This window comes from Castor canadensis, chromosome 13, assembly GCF_047511655.1.
Source record: "Castor canadensis chromosome 13, mCasCan1.hap1v2, whole genome shotgun sequence".
In the NCBI taxonomy this organism is placed as follows: domain Eukaryota; kingdom Metazoa; phylum Chordata; class Mammalia; order Rodentia; family Castoridae; genus Castor; species Castor canadensis.
Genome location: NC_133398.1, coordinates 31,465,889 through 31,488,131, shown reverse-complemented (window position 1 = coordinate 31,488,131; position 22,243 = coordinate 31,465,889). Strand labels below are relative to the sequence as shown.

The 22,243-nt window shown below is 36.5% G+C and overlaps 1 long non-coding RNA gene across 3 annotated transcripts in view; it reads left to right on the top strand.

Moving 5' to 3' along the window:
• LOC141415634 (uncharacterized) overlaps positions 1–22,243 on the top strand; it is a 252,886-nt gene that overhangs the window by 135,592 nt on the left and 95,051 nt on the right. The window contains exon 11 of one of the 3 annotated variants that reach the window (XR_012440625.1): positions 9,759–10,034. The exons of the other annotated variants lie outside the window; for them this stretch is intronic. This is a non-coding gene — a long non-coding RNA (uncharacterized lncRNA). Of the gene's footprint in view, positions 1–9,758; positions 10,035–22,243 lie in introns of those variants that run through there. 3 annotated transcript variants of the gene reach the window in all.

The window sequence follows — 22,243 nt, the reverse complement described above, 5'->3', positions numbered from 1 at the left end:
AATTTCCTTTTAAAAACATACACACGTTTGGCTAAACAGACAACAGCTGTCTTCCTCCCACCTGTGCCCCATTGAAATTCTCATGGATTTATTATGCCAGTGTAATTTCCCCAGACAATGCATATTCCTACTTTTCACTGAAATTCTCTCAAAGCAAAATGGAGAGTAGATGAGGGAAGAGAGGGAATAAATGTGTTTACAGAAGACTTAAAGTATTCTGCTGATCATTTCCTGCCTGGTTTATAAAAGCAAAGTGAAATAGAATATTAACACAATTATCAAAAAACCTGGCTACTGTCTTGGGCCCCATGTCTTTGCAAAGAAGGAAGGCTGAAAGGTCTTTGTTTAGGATATTTTAGGTCTCTTGGATTTCTCTAAGCTCTTGTCAGAGCACAAGCTTGACTTCTGTAGATGCACTAAAGTGAACCATGGACCTTAATTTGAAATCCTGGATGAGAAGAGGTAAGAAAGTCACCTTTTCATCATTGCATGTGCTTCTGGAGCAGCCAGTACCTAGGAATACACTTTTAAAGGCTCTGTCATGTTTTGAGGACTCCTGCATTCTAAGATTTTCCAGAGCTGTGCATGTGCTGGTATTCTCCTCACCACTATCCTTATTGAAGTTTAATTGATGAAGAGAAATTGAATGTGCTGGTATTCTTTGCAGTTGGACAGTAATGACCATTCCAAATATTATTTTCCATTTTGTAGTGCTTTGGAATTTATAAAATGCTTTGTCCATTCACTCAATCCCCATATTTAGAGCTCTATATATGGTTTGAACTTTCTTCCCTCTACCATCCCCAATGTCATATCTTCTACACTTTTAGAAGTGCTTGAAATTAAGACATACCTTTTTCTTTTGCATCTTTATGGTTGTGTACATACTATTTCCTCATTGTTATATGTCCCAGTCTTTCAAGACTCTTTTCAGGAGTCTTTTCCATGATGTTCTCCTGACCTTGTCTCCTTTTCCTACTCACCCCAGAGAAATGTTCCATTCTCCAGGAATCCAATAACTACTATGGCATAAAAGTAGGGCACCCTCGACTCAGAAATCCTTTGGGGGTATGGTCTTGTCCCATTTATCTTTACACACCAAGAGCTACAGCATTGCCTATGCAAATTAGGTTGCGCCATAAAGGATTTTTTTAAAATAACAGATGAGGTGGATGGAATAAATCTCTTTTAATGATGAATTGTATCCTTACTTTTGCACAAAGAATTGGAGACTTGCGAATTTGAAAGTTTTCCTCAAGGGTTTAAAGCTGACAGAGGGAGTGGTGGGAACTTGGAGTTTAATAAATGTGATTCCAGGAAGAATCGTTTATCCACCCAGGGTCTCTACCCATTGAAGGAAGTCAGACATTCCTAAGTTCCACCTATCTGAAATTAAAGGAGGACATGCTTTCACTGATCTCTCTACTAGTTGGATATTGAAAATGGAAAACATAACACATGGAGGTAAAAAGCATTGACTGCAGAGATAACCTGCAGGTCTTTCCTGCTACAGGTGCCTAATTTGTGTGTGTCTCCCATGTAAAATGGAGATAAGATACTCATCTCTTATGGTGCCAAAAAGGCTAAATAAGTTAGTGTAAATTGTTAGGATAGTGTCTAGCACATTATGTACTCCACACATTTCTTTTCATTATATATGTTGTTACTAAAAAGTGAGGAAAAAGAATTCCTTAGTTAATGTGACATTTGACAGATGAAATTTTTTAAATCAAGGAGTTAAATAATAATAGTGTCCTAGTGAAGAAACAGTTGAGAGTCATTTGATGTGTTGTTTGTCCTTCTGGTTGAACTTTAAAGATCATCAAGTGAAATCAAATACTTCATGCAGTACACAAACAGAAAATGTCTCCTTTCCAGGGAGGATACTGATGGAGAGGTACAAGCAGATTTTCTAGTTGCTGGGAGCAATTTGGCAAAGAAATAATATAAGCAGACATCATTTGGAGTAAATACTCCCTTTACAATAGTCACTGAAAAGCTATTAAACTTGCCTCCAGATCAAAATTTACAGCAGAACCCACAGATAAGATTCACAGCTTTTTGGTCTGGAAGGGGCCTCCTGTGGTTGCACAGAGAATATTTACAGAGCTCTTACTTTGCAGCACTATGCGTTATTTAAGTAATATTGCAGGCTAAGGATTGTTTTGAAATGCAATGGAAATAAAACATAAGAGTGATACAATAAAATTCAAATGAAACGAAGTAACATGCCAGTTTTGGGACTCATCAGAAGATATTGGAGTCACACTGGTAAAATAACATGTCCAGATTAGGCAATTAAGTCAGGGTCTTCATTAGAGAATGTGAAAATATATGAAGGGAGTAGCAGTATTGAATGATATTAAATGGGGTACTGCTAAATCCTGTTGTGTGTTTGTGGGATCCCTGAGTAAAAGGATTAATAAGGTGAATATCCTCAGGATCAAAGATGAAATTGAGACTGTCTATTGTTGATAGTTAAAGGCAGCATGGAAGAGGAGAAACAGCATCTAATGAAAGCCAGAAAACCTAGTTCTTGTCTGAGTTCTGCTTGTTCTGAGCAATGACTTTAAGAAGTCAGGTAACATCTGAATGCTAGTCTTTAAATTGGGGGTTGTAACACTTGTCTACTTTGCAAGCTGTGAAAAATCAAATGAAGCGAAGGATGTGAAAACATTTTTAAAACCTTAAAGTGTCAAAAATTTCAAGTTGTTCCCAGAGACAATTTTTAAAGCAAACTCCAAAGGCACTTATTTCCTGTACATAGAGACTGTGTTTCTTATTTCAATGGAGATTGAAAATGGGCTGCTTATTTGCATAAAAGGGATAAAGTACAAAAAGTAATGGAGCTAGGAACAAAATGGTTAGTGTTTAACAAGTGAGCAAAAACAATTGTGTTCTGTTTTTCCCTAAAATGTATCCTGGGAGGCAATATAATTGAAAATTTCTGACTCTCAGATGAGCACAGACTATAATTTTTGAAGAGGCCTTACTTAGCATGTGTTCTTAGGATTGCATTCTTTAGGCCTTCAGGGAAAATTGAATGGAGGGCTTAGGGTTCCATTAGGAAGCAATTTTCCTTTGGCTGAGTAACTCTGGATAATACCGCTGTGACAGTAGAAACCTTGCCAGCCACCCCGGTGGCGCTGTAAGAAGATAACTGAGCTGTAGGGCTTCTTTTGCAGACACAGTGCGTCTGAATAAATTAGGAATGGGGCTAGCAACCTCACAATCTAAGTTAGCCAGTATTATTTTTCATCCTAAATCAGAAAACTTAAGTCCCTAACTCATTAGGTCTGTTTGACACATGCACATTGAGGGCGGGGTAAGAGATAGATGTTGGATTCCCAGTGTAAATTATAGACATTGCTTCAGATTTGAGTTAACTCATTTCATTACAAATGTGTTGCTTCAGATACAAGTTAATTTATTTCATTACAATAGATACACTGAAAATCTTATGGGAAAGATAGCAGGGTAAATAGCTTTTATCTGTTAACTGAGTAAATGACCAGCAAGAAACAATGATATGGAAGAAACCATATATAGCAACAAAACTGGAGATATTGCAAATTACAAACATTTTAATACCTTTGCATTCCTCCTGCCTCTGCTTCCCAAGAAGCTGGGATTAAATATTTGTGCCATCATGCCTGACCTACAATTTATATTTTTTAGTGGAAGCCATTAGTTCCTGCCCAGATACCCTTCAGTGATTAGGTGCAGCCTTCTCCCTGTTGTTGTGAGTGTTGGCTGCCAAAGACTCACAGCTCCCCTCTTCATCCACATCCTGTCCTCACCTGAGAAACCTTCCCTGCAGGATAGCTGGTGACCAAGTACTGACTTACTCAGGCAACTAAAGGCTGGCTACCTGGCCTAAAAATGGCATCAATTCTGAAGTGCAGTTTTGCTTCAGAAATTCTGAAAGGATCAGGATGAAAGTGAGCCTCCAGCTGAGAAACTATATCATATTTAGCTTCCTTGATTTCCCTTCTGTTCTACTTACTGTTTTCTGGAGAACTCAACACTTTAATGACAATCCCCTTCTCAGTCTCTGCTTCTAGAGAGCTAGACATTTCAAAGACACTTTATAAGAGTGATACATTTTTGTGGTATGCAGGTGGAAAAGACTCTGGAAAATTCTGCCACTATCCCTCCCTTTTGGAGCTCTTACCCCTGTGATAAGTGTATTATATTCCAAAGCAACAATAGTTAAATAAAAATTACTTTTTCTTCCCTGAGATGGTTTTCTAGTAGCACTGCTCTCATTCAAGAAGGAAACCTATTGTAGTATTTGTTTATTCCTGAAAAACAAATGTAGTGGCTTAAAGCAACATAAATTCTGTGGGACAGGAATCCAAGCAAGGCTCAGCTGGGTCTTCTGCTTCAGGGTTTCTTACATTAATCAAGGTTTCATCTGGGCCTGGGATCTCATCAAAGGCTCAACGTGGGAGGATCTATTTCTGAGCTCATGTGGTTGTTGGCATTATTCAGTTCCTTGTGGGCAATCAGATTAAGGGCCTCAACTCCTTGCAGCCTGTTGGCTGGAGGCCACCTTCAGCTTTTTGCACGTGGCCCTCTCAAGATAGAAGTCTACTTCCTCCAAGCAGCAAGGGAAAATATCAACAGAGAGGTCTGCTAGCACGAGAAGAGTTGCTATCTAATGTAGCATAATCATGTGAGTGAGATCACTTCACTTTTGTCTTTTACTAGACCTAAGTCACAGATCTGGTTCACACTCAAGGGGAAGGATTACAGTGAGAGTTGGGTATGTTGGGAGCCCTCTTGGAGTTTGTCTGCTGTCATAGCCACGAATGCAAAGCAAGGAAGTCTTGAAATGAGTTGGAATCACTGAAAGGATTCGAGAGTATCCTTTACAGAGCCATTAGGCATTTGTAGATCATTAGTAGTAAAATTATTAATCAAGGAGAAAACATGCAGTTTTGTCATTGAAATCTCTCTCTCTCTTTTTTTTTTTTTTGGTGATACTGCCGTTTGAACTTGGGACCTCACACTTGCTAGGCAGGCACTCTACCACTGGAGCCACTTTGACAGCCTGAAGTCTGATTTTGTTTTTTCCATACAAGTTCTTGCCTATGTGACCAACTGAATTAAAATTGCAAGAGAATCAAGGGCCCATGTGATGGGGAGGGATTTTGTCCAAACTTATTTGAGTTGGGTTCCATGCAATGGATTTCAATAAATACATTGAAAATGCCTTCAGGAAAGTGGATCTTTCTACAGTGCCAACTCCCTTCCACATTCTTGAAGCTCAGTTCAACAGTTTTCACCTGTGAGAACATCACAGTTGATTATATCATCTTCTTTCTGCCTACTTTCCAGGAGCATACTTTTCAAGATGTCAGGCAAAAATTTAAAAAGTTAAAGCCATAGAAAATGTCTGGCTATTTAAAGATGAGTAAAATGGAATCCATTATACTAAACCCACCATCCTCCTACCCTGGGAACAAATGGAATGAACCCATTCTACAAGAGTGCACAAAATTTTAGTAGACGAACAAGTATTTGTAAAAGATTCATCCAAGGGAAAAGTAAAATTTTAAGTAATGTTTGGGACTAATATTAAGATTGATTTGCTATCTGGAACTAACATAAAAGTTATATCACATAATGAGCCAGAGGAATTTTTAAGAGACTAAATAAATAAATCTAATAAAACAAATAATATTATTAAAGCATTCAAAGTAGTAAAGAGAAAACTCATCATTGTAAAGAATTGAATCATTAAGACATAGTTGAGAAAATTACATAGAAAAACAAAGAAAAGCTATAAAAGTTTTATAAAAGTCATTAAAAAGTTATAAAAATTATTACAAAGAAGAATATCTAATGGTAATTAAACATACCCACAATCTGTGTTTCTGGAAAAGGGAATAGAAAAGAACAGAAGAAATGAAAGAAAATAGAATGCAGAAAAAATACAAAAGAAATGTCCTGAATGAAAGATAGAGCTTCATTTCTCTATCTATAGGGCTTTCCGTGTATCAGGCAAAATTAATGACAAGCAATCAACATTGAGATGTATTTGATGTGGTTATTATATTTTAAAAACTAAAGAGTTTCACAGGTGTCTAGAGGGTCAGGAATCCATTGCCTACAAGGGAAAATAAACTTATGACTGCTTCCAAGTCACAAAATATGCTATAGAAAAGTAGAACAGTGTTTTGAAGGAAAATAAAAATTTCTACCCAATATAAGTTTGTATTCAATATAAAGGCAATACAAACTTATCACTCCTGCAACTTTTAAGGAGGGCAAAACAAAAAGAAAAACAAAAAGTTTGTAGATACACTCTGATCAATACAATGAATTCATAAGTGAAAGTTGAGATAAAGTAGCAAATAGTTACAATTTTGAATCTGTTTTAATAAAAATTTCTACCTAAATTGTGTGGGCTTACAGATGAGTACAAAGACATGGTGTCAGGAGGTTTATCTGCTACTATTCTTAATCAAAACACCCAATTTGTGACATTTTCCACTCTCATTCATTTAGATTTAACTCTATAAGATCAATTGCATATCATTGTATTCTCATTTTTATTTTTGCCTTGAAGTATTTGTTCTGGATTGGCAATTTGTTTATGATCTGTTCTCCACTATTTTCTTCAGATGTGATACCTCACCTATGGTCGTTTATTTTCCTATGAAGGTTTGTTTTCTGTATTCTTGCATTTACACAGGTGAATGATTTCTTATTTATCTAAAAAGTCTAACATTGCAATCTCTCAAAAGTCTATAGAAGTTAATCCACCAAAGTCTGGCTTCTAGTTTTTCAGATGAGATGTTCAATACTTTTTTGTATGTTAGAAATTTCTGTTTCCACTGAAAGACAGGAAATTTTTGTTTGTTTTTGTTTTAAATTAGGATTTATATGCCTTGGTGTATGTTCTTATATCCTATACTGAAATTCAGTCATGCCATTCAGTTTTTAGCTTCAAAAACTTATTAAACTTGGGAAAATTTAATCTTTTGTTTATTAATTTTCTAGCAATTTTCTTTCACTAATACTCAAGATCTTCTGGATTTGTAATCAGTGTTAGTTTCTAATCACTCTAATTCTAACTAATCACTGCTCACTTGGTGGCTTAAAATAACAGAAATTTTTTCTCTAGCAGTTCTGGCACTAGAAGTCTGAAGGCTTAGTAGGGCCATGCTCTCTTTGTAGTCTCTTGGAAAGAATCCTTCTGTCACTGAATTTGAGTCACCAGGTCTGGGTGGGGAGGAAGACAAAGTTCTTGGTCTTGTTAGAGAAAGAATTCAAGGAAGGACACAGAGGAGACTTAAGGAGGAGGATGTTTGTTAATGCAAAGCAAAGGGAAAGGAAAGCAACAGTGTACTCTCCAGATGGGAGAGTGGGCAGGCTCAAGAACTTGTGCTGCTCTAGAGATCCCAAGATCTCAGGCTTTTAGTTAAGTTTGTTAACATGGTGGTAGTCAGTTCTGGAAGACTGAGGTAATATGTCCTTAATTTCTGGAGACTAGGTTACATGTCATCAACCTCCCATATGTTGGGCAGGGGAGTTCTGGCTTTGAATGATCAGAATGGGGCATTTTACATGAGCTGTGGTGCTTTGGGTCAGCAAAACCCTGCTCTCTGTCACAAGTTATTCCGTAACATCATTTGGCAAGGATGTGATTTCTTATCAACTAAGCCATCATTTTCAGCTATCAGGTTTCCTAACTCCACGCCTAACACATCATTCCCCCATCAAGGAATGTGGGCCCTTATAAGGGAGGAGGGCTGCAGGTTTCTTTAATTAGAAACCACTTCCTGCTGAGCAGGGGTATTGGCTTTCACCTTTTCTTCAGTGTCTATTAGAGGTGATGGCTGAGACTGAGGTGGTGGGATAGAACAGTGTGGCAACCTGACTTAGAAGTTGTGGTTGTTGATGATGTTCATCTTGTGATATTAGTTGGAAATTCTGCCATACCATCATTAATAGGTGAAGCTTTTATAAAGTATAACACTTGGATTAGTTGTGGGTTGTCACTGTAACTACCACACAATGCAAGAAGAGGTTCCCCTTGACATTGGTTGGCAACAGCAATAATCTTATAGGGACTGATCTCCCATCCCCATTCCTTTAGGTGCACTTGTATATTCTCTTCATTTTTAAGAAATCAAGATCCCAAGCCATTATACCATGGCAAATGGTAGGACTGTGTACGTAACCTTGGAAAAATACTCTGAAGTACCATTGCTATTCATTCCAGGTGAATGCGAAATGCTCATGGGACTCAGCAGTTAAATAATACTAAAGAAAGCATTAGGGAGATCCCGTTTAACAAAAAATAGCTATGGCTTCTCTGCTGGGGCCTATGATTTTCCCAGTCATAGGTTTCTGTCCTGCCCTACAGTATCAAACTGCATGCAGTCTGCTCAATGTCTAATTGGAGTGTGGTTGGTTGTACCCCATACAAGTTGTGCCACTAATGCATGGGTGGGTACATCTTGCATGGATGCTGATAGTGGAGCACATGGGACCCCTACTGGAGCAGGATTGTTGAGGACAATTCTTCATGGCAGCTTGTATAATGACCTCTGGCACTATGAATGTTACCAGTAGAGAGAAAGCTTCCAGTTTGGTCACAGCTTGATTTCTCCATGGCCTTTAACCAGAGCATGTGGTGTCATCAGCAACAGGGATTTAGTGTCCTGTTGTGGCATGCAACAAACTGTAGTAGCAATGGTCTGTATAATAAGTGTGTGTGTGTGTGTGTGTGGTCTCGGGCCTCCCTAACCAACACCTCTTAAGAAGGTAGCCTGCCTCTGTCACTATCATTTTTATTTAATTGAAATAAAATTTTATTTAATTTAAATAAAATTTTATTTAATTACCTGTGACTTTGGGAAGCCCTCTTTTTCATCCATGCAGGGTGCCTTTATTTAAGCTCTTTATTTGTTGCTCTAAGTACATATACCATGATTTTTGTAGACTGTATTTGGATAGTAGTTGTGATTTTTAAAAATTGCCTCTGGCAGTCTATACTGCTTAGCATTAATTACCCTGTTTAGGGTACATTTTTTTTATTGGTTTTTATTTTGCCCAGTCAGGTGTCATTGTCTTTACCTTTTGTACCTCTAGGTGAAATTCTCCAATTATGGTGAGTGGGGTTAGCCCTAGAATTACATCTACCTTAGTATAGTTTTTGTAGGGGAGAAATATTGTGTATTCTTGGTGAGGATAGTTATTCACTATCCAGGCTTATTCAGAATAAGTGTGATTTTTTTCTTACTTGTATTGTCTTGTCCCCATATTCATCTATATCCCCATATTCATTGTCTTCTGTGTTTGGGGGATTGCTGTGCATTAGGGTACATTCTGTCCTGGTGTCTATTATATCCCATGCAATCTGTACATTAGTATGTACAGACCAATATATTTACAGCTCATTGTGGGACCAATATGTTTACAGCTCAATGTGAGGTCTTTTGGGGTCCCCTAAATCATCTTTTAATGGATCTTCCAATGTGAATGTGGAAGCATAATAAATTCTACATTGTTTTTTGAGTTTAGGATTCTAGTGTAACACTATCAAAAGTTGTACACATGGAATTTTTTATTATTTTCTTTGCCTTTTACAAAATAGGTTTATATATAGTGTTAAATTTCAGGCCCCCATTTATAGGCCAGATCTCTCCATTTTCTAGTTTATAGAAACTAGAATTTAGCCATGCATGTTGCAGAAGATGGACTTCTTTTTCTTTTTCCTTAATCTGTCTTTTTTTTGACAGTCCCAGTTCTTTAATGCTAATATTACCCATCTTGTTCAGTCATGCACTTTGCCTGGAACAAAAAGGAAGAAGGAAGGAAAGAAAAAAAAAAAAAAGGTGAGTATAGCTGCTTTAATTCTCTAGAACTCCCCAGGTGCTACAATCTGGAGGGGGCATCCCTTTCTCCCAGAAAGGCACCCAGTAAACATGTTTTTTTTTTAATTTGGTAAAAAGTTATTTTGTGCTATAATTGAATCTCCTTAAGTGTTCCAAAGCCTTTTGCTAGAAGCTATCTGTTCTTGCTGTTCTGTTTGTGCTACCTTACTTACTATGTCTGTTTTTCTTCATCTACTCACATATCACATTTTGAGCATGGGTTGTTGATTTATGTGGAGATAGGAAATACAGCATTTTCATTCCCTGAGGTCCAGTAAATTATGTAGGAGGTGATGATATGTCAATCTTCCATTTTTCACTTCTCAATGGCAATACTGAGGGCAGAGGACTTCAATTTGTCTGCACATAAGAATTACATTAGGAGTGTTTAAAAATTACCAAAGTCTAGTACTGATCCTTGGCTTAATTAGTCTGGATTCCTAGTCCTTGTGCTGCATGTAGAACTTTTAATACTTTCATGTATCCATAAATCCTTGGGCATTTTGTTGAACTACAGATGATTCAGGGTGTTTGGTAGGGTTTAATTCACCATTTCTAACAAGTTTTCAGCTGCTGGTGCTACTGTCAAAAGTAGCTAGAACATTGATTCTCAAATTTGGCCATACATTGAAATCAACTGGTAGATAAAATACTAATGGCTCTATCCCATCCCTGAAACTGAGTTAATTGGTATGGGGTTTGGTCTTGGCAACGAGACGTTTGAAAGTTCCCCCAGGTGTTTCCAGTTTGTAGAGACACTGAGCTAGAGCTTTTCCAGCCTCAGGGCCAGAATCAACTCAGCTGCTTTATTTAGTTTTTCTGAAATCCCTTCAGAATTTTCCTTCCTCTCAGGATCACTGGCTTTCAGAGAACCAACATTTCTCCTGGCTGCTAGTATTATACTTCATGTCCCTGAATTTTTTGCTGCTATCCCCAGGCTTGCCTCTATCCTGAAGCAAAAAGGATGCAGGTCTGTTCTCTCCATCTTGACCCCAGCAGAGCTCATGACTTTCCTTATTATTGCCAGGCTCTGCCTGGCACTTCCTGTATCTAAAATGTAGATCATGGATTGAAACTAGATGGCAGGATAATCGTGACTCTCTTCTCCAGATCCAAATCTTTACTTTTTCAGACATCTCTTATTTGATTTATTTTGCTTTTATAATGTAGTGTTTTGTTTTATAGAAGGGGTATCTGTTTAAATGTCATTGAGGACTCTAACTTGAAGGTCTTTGTCATTTTCTTATTACTTTTTCCAAAGGTTATTATTATTATTTTAAATCTTGGTATTTATTTTGCATGCTGCAGCCTTTTCTCAAATGTCTCATTTGTTCACATTTAGAGTTGGGTGATAGGAAGTCAGACTGCTTGATCTATGGTGTAGTTTAGGTTTATTGACTGCCATGGCTTTCCTTGGGATATGGGCAGAAACAGGTATTACGAGAGAAAACATATGTTTTAACAGGATGAGAAATTGTTTATCAGCACTAACACCCTGCCTTAGCTGCCTTAGTTCTTTAAATATTTTTATGATAAAGTCTTATTTTTATTTTTCATTAATATGTAATAATTATAAATATTTATGGAGTACATGTGATATTTCAGCAAATGTATACAGCCTGTACTCGTCAAATCAAGATAATCAGCATGTCTCCTTGTCATTTCTTTATTCCATGTATAGCCCCCTACTGTGCTGTGGGACACTACAAGTTACCCTTTCTATCTGACTGGGGTTTCGGTATCCATTATCCTATCTCCCTCTATCTTCCTCCCTCACTTTCTCAACCTTTAGTAATCACTATTCTATATTCAGGTTGACTGTTTTAGCTTTCACATATGAGAGGGAATGTAGTATTTGACTTGCTTCACTTAACATAATATACTCCAGTTCCATTCATTTTGCTGCAATATTTGCCTGGATAGGGTATAAAATTTCCTGTCACTGGAGGCAATAAAAGAGGGAGACAAATTGTTTAACAAATTTCTGTAGATAGACTTTCATCTACTGCCCATTTTAAGATTTTAGCCCTTATTGAAAATTAGTTGTTTATTTTTTTACCATATTGCCTTTTACTGTTGTACTTGCTGGTGTATAGTTTGGTTTCTTTACTGATGCCCACATGTGAGTTCCAGACTGTGCCTTCCTTTGCTATGCCTCATCTACAGAAATTCTTCCATTTACCGCTCAGTGTTTATTGCTGGTGACTCTCCTTTCCTCTTATTTGTTGTAAGCTTATATCTTATAAACATTCCTTTACTATCATACATCTGAAGATGGACAGTAATGCCTCCATTATGATGCCGCAGCATCATTTAATGGCGGTACAATACTCTACTTTTCGGATACCTTATGTTTTCACTTGTTTTATGAATGCTCTGTTGTTGGGATTCAGTTTCTTTCCAATGTTTACTAGCAACTGCACGAGGTAAAATCTTAGAATAAAGTCTTATTGCAAACAGCTCAGATATAATTATAAAAATATAGTTGTTAGGTCAATTTGCACACATCTAAAATGTGTTAATAAATAATTATGCCCACAGCCTTTAAATATAAATTACATTAATTTAGAGTGTCAATTCTCTAGTGCTTACTATTACCTGGGAAAAATAATTATTTTCTGAATCTTTCTTGTATAATTTTATCTCACTTTGAGATTAAACCCCCTGTTTACATATATAGCATTCTTTTGTGCAGAGCAGTTATTCTCTTCATTGTTTTGTTTTCTTCATAACCCTTACCTAATATGAATTTATTGGTCTCTCTAACTTCTTTTTAAGCTCCATGAGATCAAGGGTGATAACTTCATGACTGTATTCCCTGAATTTAGGAAAAGTACCTGTAGAAACTTAGCAAATATTTTCTCAATATAAAATTGGGGAAAATATATTTTTGAAATCATTTTGAGTATTTAATTTTTGCTCTAATTTTCATAACCAAAACCATTGTATAATCTAGTCCTTAAATTTGAGTATAGTTATAAATAAAACCAAGCACCATGAATACTTATAAAGTAAGGGACCCTTCTTTGGTAAAGAGGTTTGTTTTATGTCTATGAAAGCATAAAGGACCTTCTGGTAATTACCAGATATATCACAGAATTTGTTCTCATAGAACTGATTTCATTACAAGAAAATGGCTACTTACCCTATATTTTGTCTTTAAGTTCTTTAACCCCACAATGATCTTAGGACTTCTTTTCCTGTGATTTTACTGGTAGAAAATGGAAATGACAATTATGTACAGATGTCATAGAACCACACTTGCAGACAGCTGGAAGAAACAGGTGTATAGAAATCTAGGGACTATTAACATATCTAATTGAATAAGTGTTGGTAGTTACAAAAGTAATTAAGAATAAAAGAAAGCCTCATGAAGCGCCTAACAAAAACACTGCTGGTAATCACTGCCAACTTAAAACTCATTTTGCAAAGCTTTCTAAAAAAGGGGGAGCATTTTATATCGAATATTACCTTTTGTCTTGTAATTTACATAGGTATCTTTAATGAACAGCTCATTTATAGTTCACTGAGTCTTTCCTGTGTGTTGCAGACATCTTTGAAATAGCAGTATCAGCAAATTAGAGTCTGCAGACTTCCTTCTGAATATTTATAGAAAGATTTCAAAAGTACACTTACCAGTTTTCAAGTTGTCTTTGCAAAATCACCATGCTTCTCCTATACTAGAAACACTCTTCTTTTAGAATAAGAAAATAGGACATTTTTCTAAGTGCTTGATTATTGTAAAGCAAATTAAAAACAAAGGAAATCATTTAGATAGAAAATAAATCATTCATGATTCAGCCAAGTCTGACTATAAATATTTCTTTTGACTTTTGTCATTGGTTTGTAAATAGCCATCTTTTCTCGGGTCTTTACGTGGTCTTCCTTCTGTATGTGTGCATGTTTATATGATAATCTCCCACTCTTATGAAGATGTGATATTGAATGAGATTCCAACTACTAAAGAGCATTTTAATTTCTTTTTTTTTTTTTCTTGTAGTGCTGGGGATTGAATCCAGGGCCTCACTCATGCTAGGCAACTTGCTCTACCACTGAGCTACACACCCTGTTAAAGATCTTATTTTAACTTATTTTTTAAAGAGATGCCATATCCAAATATGGTTCAGACAACCACTGATCTACTACATGTTAGTTTGAATTTTTTAGAATTTTATAAAATGGAGTCATACAGCATATGCTCTTTCTGCACTTGGTCATTCAGCATGATTACTTTGAGTCATTCATGTTGCACTGTAGATGTGGGACAGGATGGGGTACATGATGGATCCCTTAATTATCAACACTAAAAATGAAAGCACAAATTAATAACTATTCTAGAAGATTAAGATTAAACATTATATGCAGTTGAATGATGCTCATACTTTTGGTGTTCTCTCTAAAGGCTTTTAAGCAGGTAAGTAAATGAACCATGTATGTAATTTAGAAAATATCTCTGGTGGAAGTTTGAAGGATGAATGTGTGTCAAAGAGCAACTAAGGCAGGGGGTTAGTTATTTAAAAATCTTAAAAATTGTTCTTAGATGTTGGGTTTGCATAGAGTTAGCATGTTAAAATATTTCTTATGCAATTGAAAGCATGAACAGTAGAAAGAATGATTTAGGGGAAGGTGGACAGGTGAGCAGGAAAATTAGAAAGGGGAAAATATTTCCTAAATCTTTCTGTGAAGTTAACAAATAACCGGACACATGGAAGATGGGAAGAAATTGGCCATCAGAAAAACAAACAAACCAATCATTCATTCCCTCTATCCTTAAGACCTGTATGCCTTTGTCTCTGTTTCCTCGGATTTTTTAAAGATCTTTTTATTGCTTGTGTTTCCTAATTTCACAATGACGGCTCTAGTTATGGATCTTCATTTCCTGTACTGGGAAGAATTGAAAATTGGTGGTAACTCAGCACTGTAAAATTCTTGTCTGCTGTCTTTGTAATTTTTTTTCCTTCTCTGTCATCTATAATATGTTTTTGGAAATCTTATTACTTGGATAGTGATATTGATGTTTTTGACTTGAATTATCTTTGTATTTGCTCTTATATTTTTCATTTCTGTCCACTCTTGGTGAGGTTTTCTTAATCGTATTTCCCAACTTGACTATTAAAATTATAACTTTGTTAATCTCATTTTATAATTTCCCAAGGGCTTTTACTGATTTTTTTACTATTATTGTTTTTATAGAAGTCTGCTCATAATTTATGGAAATCATATTATCTGCGCCTTATCTTAAGGTACTGATTGGAATATTTTAAACTCTTCTTTATTTTATCTCTACTTGCTGTCACCTCCTTCCCTTTTGTTTGTCTTGTTCTGGTCTTTTTTGTTGTAATTTTTTTCCTCAAATATCTGTGGATTCCCAGCTGCAAATTTACTTTTAATAAATTTAAATATTACATTAATAAATTACAGCCAGTGGCTCATACCTGTAATCTTAGCTACTCAGGAGGCAGAGATCAGGAGGATGGCGATTCAAAGCCAGCCTGGGAAAATAGTTTCCGAGACACTATCTCGAAAAAAACACCCATCACAAAAAAGGGCTAGTGGAGTGGTTGAAGGTATGTAGCCCCTGAATTCAAACCCCCCATACTAAAAGAACAAAACGAAACACCAAACGAAAAACAAAACAAAAAAACACCTGTTTCTACCACTTCTTAATTGGGGATAAATCCTCCCCCTCGCCCGGACACACACACACATCTTGACTGTCTGTGAAAGTGCTAAGCAGGGGTTAAAAATGATGGAAATAACAGTTCTGTAGAGGGTAAGTTTATCTTCTTTTTAGCCTTACTTCTAAATTTGGTATTATCTCCTGGACATGTAGGTCTGAATAAATGCCTTCTTTGCTGTGTTCTCCTCATATGTATTTTGATGTCACAGCACTCAGCCTTGTACCTCAGTGCACCAATATCCATCTTCCAAAATTTTGTTGAAATCTATATTCTGCTAATGATCCTTTTCTTGTTTTCTTTTTAATGTTGTTTTGTAGATTTATACATTTTATTGCGTTTTTGTATTCTTTTATCATTTTATGGAATTAGCTTGAACTCAATTTATAATTTTGAAGCCTACAAAGAGGAGCAATACTGACCAGATTAAAAATATTCTAAGGAATAAATAATATCATGGATGTAACATTTATTATTCACTAGTTAATACTAGTATTCACTACTAATACTAGTTTCAACTTCACCTTATGTGAGAATGTCTTCTAACAGAGATGGCCTACCAGCTAACTCCATAGCATAGGTCACAAAACCACATCCTGTATAATATTTGATTTTGGACTTCCTTATCACAAAAAGTTGATATATTTCTTGACCACTTAGAAGAGGATTCTGTAAGTTACGGATGTTTTGGAAGCTAATCCCAGTTCTTTTCTTTCTGATGCAGTATCCCTTCAGTCAATATTCTGAATCCTAGCATTCTTTCCTCTAAAAACATATAGACAAAGAGACATTTAAATTGTGGCTCTTGGGAAAAATGTTTTGATCTTTGGTCAAAGGAAAAAAATTCAACATTTGATCAAACTTTAAGTCCATTCAATCAAGAAAGGAAATGATGACCTCAGCTCAATAACTGTGAGAAACTAGATTTTGCCAACAACACAAATCTGGTGGGAAGTGGATTCTTTTATTATGTCTTGGTAAGAACCCAACTGGCCAACACCTTGATATTAACCTGTGAGATTCTAAACAAAGAATCTTGCTGAGCCCACCCAGATATTTGATCTACAGAGCTGTAAGAAAATAGTTGTTGTGTTGAGTTTCTAAATTTATGGTAGTTGGTTATAAAACAGTGAAACAGTAATCAGGAAAACTAAATTATATTTGTATCTACTCTATACCTTGTTACCTACAGTAAAGGTGTTGTGTCTTGAAAGTCTTTAGTAATTAAAAATGGGTAGTTGCATATTTTATTATATTTTCAAACTCCATATACCTCACAGTTAATAGTCAGTAATTAAGTAAAAATATATTAGATCTGTGAATAAGGCTTTGGTAGATTTTATTCTTATGCAAGATATTTACTGTCTGTCCTTGTGGGAAGATTACCCTGCTTTGTTCTACTGGTACAAGGCTAGGTCTTATGCTGTGATCTGAATGTTTGTATACCCTTGCCAAAAAATTTATTTTTACTGGATATCTAAGCAACAATGTGATATTTATGAGGAGGCGAGGATATTGGGAGATGATTATGTAATGAGGAGAGAGCTCTCCTGAATGAGATTAGTGCCATGCTTTGAGAGCCCCAGAAAGCTGCATTACCCCTTTTACCATGTGAGGACATAGCTAGATGACAACATACATGAACCAGAAAAAGGGCCTTCACCAGACACTATTGAAGCCTTTATAGCCTCCAGAACTGTGAGGAATAAATTTCTGTTGTTTACAGACTCTTTGGTTAATTTTAGGTGATAAAGTATCCCAAATAGACTAAGTCTTGTAACTATTTTGGACAATGAAATATAAATAGAAGTGACATATAACTCTTTCTTGCAGAAGCTTTAAGAGGAATTTTCTGTACTGCCAGTCTAGCTTTTCTTTTGCCAGAGGGCCTAGGTGTGTGGATTAGACTGTCCTTTTAGCCTGGGTATTGGAATAGGGTGCAATGAAGCAGAACTGAAGGTGACCTGTGATAGACATGAAGGATGAACAATAAATTAATGCTTAATTTTGTAAGCCAATGAGAATTTTGGATTGCTTTTTACTTAGGATTACTTGCCTAAGCTTACTGAGTTAATTCTTCATGCATCAAGTGGAGACCTGATCTAACAAAAACTGGAAATATGTGATATTAGTTTTAAAGTGAGAAATGATGAAGAATCTATTTTTGGAAGATTGAAAGGTGGTAACCCAAGTTATGCAATGGTGTGATATTTGAGATGAAAATTTGTGCAATAACATGGAACTCATAGCCTTAGGCACAGATGTAAGAAACAGAATATTAGTAATGCTTGCTGGTTATTATGACTGAATATAACAGACCATTTAACAGTGCTTTTCGTCCTTGGCTAGAAAATGGAATCAAATATGAAAAAGAAAAGGCTGATTAAAACTCAGTTTTTTGATAAGGACCTACTGAAAGATTTGGCTTTCCTGTCCTTTGTTAAAACCTCTGAACATATTGTGATTGTGCTAAGTAAATAACTTCAGCTGGATGCAAAATCTCTAGAAAATTAAGGGTGTGGTATTCGTATAGGAGTCTGTTAAACTCAAGGAATTTGGAATCAGGTCTGCTATTGACATGCATTTTTGACTTGAATCAAATAAAAATTTCCCAGTTTCTAAAAGGGTTGAGTTACATTACTAAAGATTTATCAGTGTAGGCTTTACACAAAGGAAGAAGACAGAATGCTCCTCAGTCTTTTATGTCCATGTAAGTGGTGACCAAAGAAGATAATAGAAGAACCTCCCAAAGGTAAAGCCAGGGATCAAGAAGGACAATGGACTGCAGAGCACTTAGGAAACAGAATTGTTCCTCATTAAGCAACATTTACTACCTCAGTAGAATACTCAGACCCTTGCCTCACAAGATTGCAGAATTGCTATGAATAGTGATATAGTAAGTCTCTTTTCAAAATGGAAGTATTTATTTTGGTTTCTCAGACTTTTCCTTGTCATTTGGATATGTAGGATGCCAGTAGTCTATTTTCAGTTCACTGATCTCTGAGTCAAGCGAGCCAACAACTGGTTCTAATGAAGAGGCTATCATGAATTCTTGAACTTTGAGTATGAAGCTATGATTGTGTGAGACTTTGGGGTTTTATTCCTTGAGGAGGCTTAACCTTGTGATATAGTATGGACTGAATGTGAATGGGAGTGATATAAGAAACTTGCAAGCAGATGCTTTAAGTATCATTGCATGGTCCCACTGTTTTTCTCTTTTCTGTTTTCTATGAAACCTAGCCATGGTCCGGGTTGAGGAAGGGTGCTTTTCATCTAGGTACTAGAATGAAGAAGACATAAAGTAGAGCTAAAGTTGTCTCACAGTGAACATGTAGAATGAATAAGAAACAAATTTAATACTGAGATTTCTTGCCCTTCTTCCTCCTCCTTCATATTTTTGTAATTGAAAATTAAGCTTAGGATGATAATTTAAGCCAATGGATATGAGTGGTGGTCATTTTAAGTAAACATAATAAAATATTATCACACATATAATCTAAAAATAAAACTGCTGAGTAATCCAAGATCGTTTCATTTAAAAAGGTTAATTTTTAATAAGAGCTGATGAAATTGACCTCAGGCATATCTCCCAGCAAAGAATCTTTAATAAATGAGAGACAATCTCTAGAGTGCCTAGAACACACATTGGAAGGGATAAAATACTATTTCAATAGGTCAGTAACTTGAGGTACTTGAGAGAATGAGGCAATAGCTAGGAAGTAGAGTGCCTGGGTTTTATTTCTTTAGTACTTTTTTTAAGTACTTCAGTACTTTTCATTCATTCATATTTGAAAGATTACTGATCATCCAATTATAATTATCCATGGAACTTACCTAAAGCGATAGTTCTGTTCTTAATGCTTAAGTAGGATAAAATCAAAGATCTGAGTGAGCTGCTATAAAGCCCAAAGTAGTATCATCTTTTAAAGGAGAAAAAAACAAATGAAACCATTAGTTCCCCGCCCCCACCATAAGAAGGATACCATTATATCAGTGCAGTGAATTTGGATTTTATATAAAATAGGGTAAGTCAACCCTCACACATAAAGTAGCACTTTGGTTAGCAACAGAGTTAAAGGTCAATGGCTGTCCTACCTGTTGGATATGTGTATGTTAGTGCCTAGAGATAGCCAAACTGTGAGGTTTAAGGGCACATGACTCCTCTCACTTCAAAAACCATCTGCAAGGTTGGAGAGTTTCCAAAATCACCATTAGATTAGAGAAATTTCTAGACAGAATTACAGAACTCACTGCACTCTACTGTACTTATGGTTAACATTTATTATAGGGGAAAAGTGTAGGTAAAGAAAATGCATAGGAATGGTGGGAGGTAGGGAAGTTGGGGGGTGAGAGTAAAGGGGGTAAGAAAGGTTTTTCCAAATGCAAAGTTTCTGCTGTAGCTGTACTCTCCTGTGGAATTAGACTGTGTTTCCTCTCTTGGCTTAGGTGTGACTATGCATGAAGTATTGTTAACAAGAGAAACTCTTTTGACCTTTGGCCCATAGTTTTTATTTGGGTGTCATTATGTAGGCATGATTGATTGATTACCCATATGGCTGAACTCATTCTCCACTTTAGCTGATAATGTATAAACAAAAAACCCTACCTCAAATTACTTTGTCCATCTTTCTGGCATGTCCAGCCTCTACCCTAAGATTATCACATGCCTTAAGATCCAGTGTGGCAGCTTCACCTAAACAAAGACACTCCAATCAGGTATGACAAAAATTACTTCTCAGAAGCCAATGGAAAATACCAGACCTCTCTTTACTGCACATTTGTGCATAAGAAAAGACACTATTATATTTCAGGAAGATAGACAATAACTTGTGGTGCTCCCTAAGTGCCTGAGAGAAGATAAGGAATAGGAGTGTAGAGAATGAGTTTTCTTTCATCCAGTTCCAGGGCTTAAAATCAGTAATTAAGAGCCTGCTTCCTATGACCAGCATGCAACAGGAAGAAGACACCTTGTGTTGACCACATGCCCCACTTTCAAATCACCTTTTCGACTAGATGCTTTACCTCTGGCATCATACTTCCTATTTATGGTTAAAATGGATTCTTTCTGGACTTGGACTTGGAATCTGTCACCCAATGGAGTAAAACTTTCTTTTTTTTTTTTGTATATATCTCTCTCTATATGTTGTGTATATATATATAATATTTATTATTGTGCTGGTTGGGGGTATATTGTGGCATCTACAAAAGTTCTTAAAATGTGTCAAATATATCATATTTGAATTCACCCCTTCCATTGTTCTCCTCTGAAAGGAGTTTTTTTTTCTTCCTCCTTTGTTGGAGTGAACTTTCTGTCACTCCTGGTTATTACTGAACCTAACTGGGGCCTCACTGGGGGTGAGTGGAGATTCAGAAAAGACAGAGGATAGAAAGACAGACAGAAAGTGGGATCAGGTGTGTTGGGTGCTTGGGGGTGGAGACACACAACCTTCATTGCTTCTTTTCTTATCTTTATTCTTTAAGGCCTTACTCCTTTGCAGTTCTTTAAAACCTTTCTTCTAAAGTCTCCTTTAAAACCTTGCTTAAAAATCTCTTTCCTTAGATTCGCTCTGTCCCATGTTTGCCCTTAGCTTGTCTTTAGCTTAATCGCTCTTAAAGTCTTTTGCCCCCAGGCTTGCACTATCCCATCTCCCCTTAGCTTTCTTAAAGCCTTGGTGCTCAGACTTGCAAGCAACAGCAGTGTCTAAAAACTGCATATGCATAATTCTTAAAGTCTTGGTCCTCTATCTTGTACTGTAAAAGTCTTTCTTTGGCTTTTTTTTTAGCTTAGCTTTTCTAAGGCCTATGTTAAAGTTCTTGGTACAGACTTTCAATCAACCCCATTTAACAATCTTTTCCCTTCAGCAATCTTTTCCCTTCCAAATGCTTCCCACATTAAAAAGGTAAAAGCCTCAGGGCCCAAAGCAAAAGCCAAAAGCCCAAAACCAAAGCTGAAGCCAAAAGCCACATGTCCTCCTTCAGGGGTCTTTTATAAGCAGTGGTAAATAGTGTGGAGTAGAGGCTGTCGGGGAGGGGCGTGACATTGTGGAAGGAGAAACCTGCGTTCCTACTTCTCTGAACCCAAACAACTTAGGAGAAACAGCTGTTCTGCTTCCAGGGCTGTGCCAATCTTGGAAAAGCAAGTGAGCCGCATCTCGCCTTGCTTGTTTCCAGTTCTCATAGGCTTTTCATAATCTGCTCTTCACATTCTCCTTTATCCCCTTTTCCCTCTCATATCTGGAATAGTTTTAACAGGTATCTTTTTTCCATTTACATACATGTGTACACAGTATTTGAACTGTATTCACCCTCCTACACCCTTTCCCCTCCCCTTTTACTGATTTTGTAGAAGAAAAAAGAAAAAAATGACATTTTTGCTTGTTTAAGATGGCTACACAGGGAGTTTCCTCATGACATTTCCATGTATATACGTATTATAACTGGAATTGCTTCATCTCCTCTATTTTTCTTTTCTTTCTTTTTTTTTTTGCAGAACTATGGTTTGAACTCAGAGCCTACACCTCAAGCCACTTCACCAGCCCTTTTTGGTTAAGGTTTTTTTTTTCGTGATAGGGCCTCACAAACTATTTGCCAGGGCTGGTTTTGAACTGTGATCCTCCTGATCTCTGCCTCCTGAATAGCTAGGATTACAGGTGTGAGACACCAGTACATGGT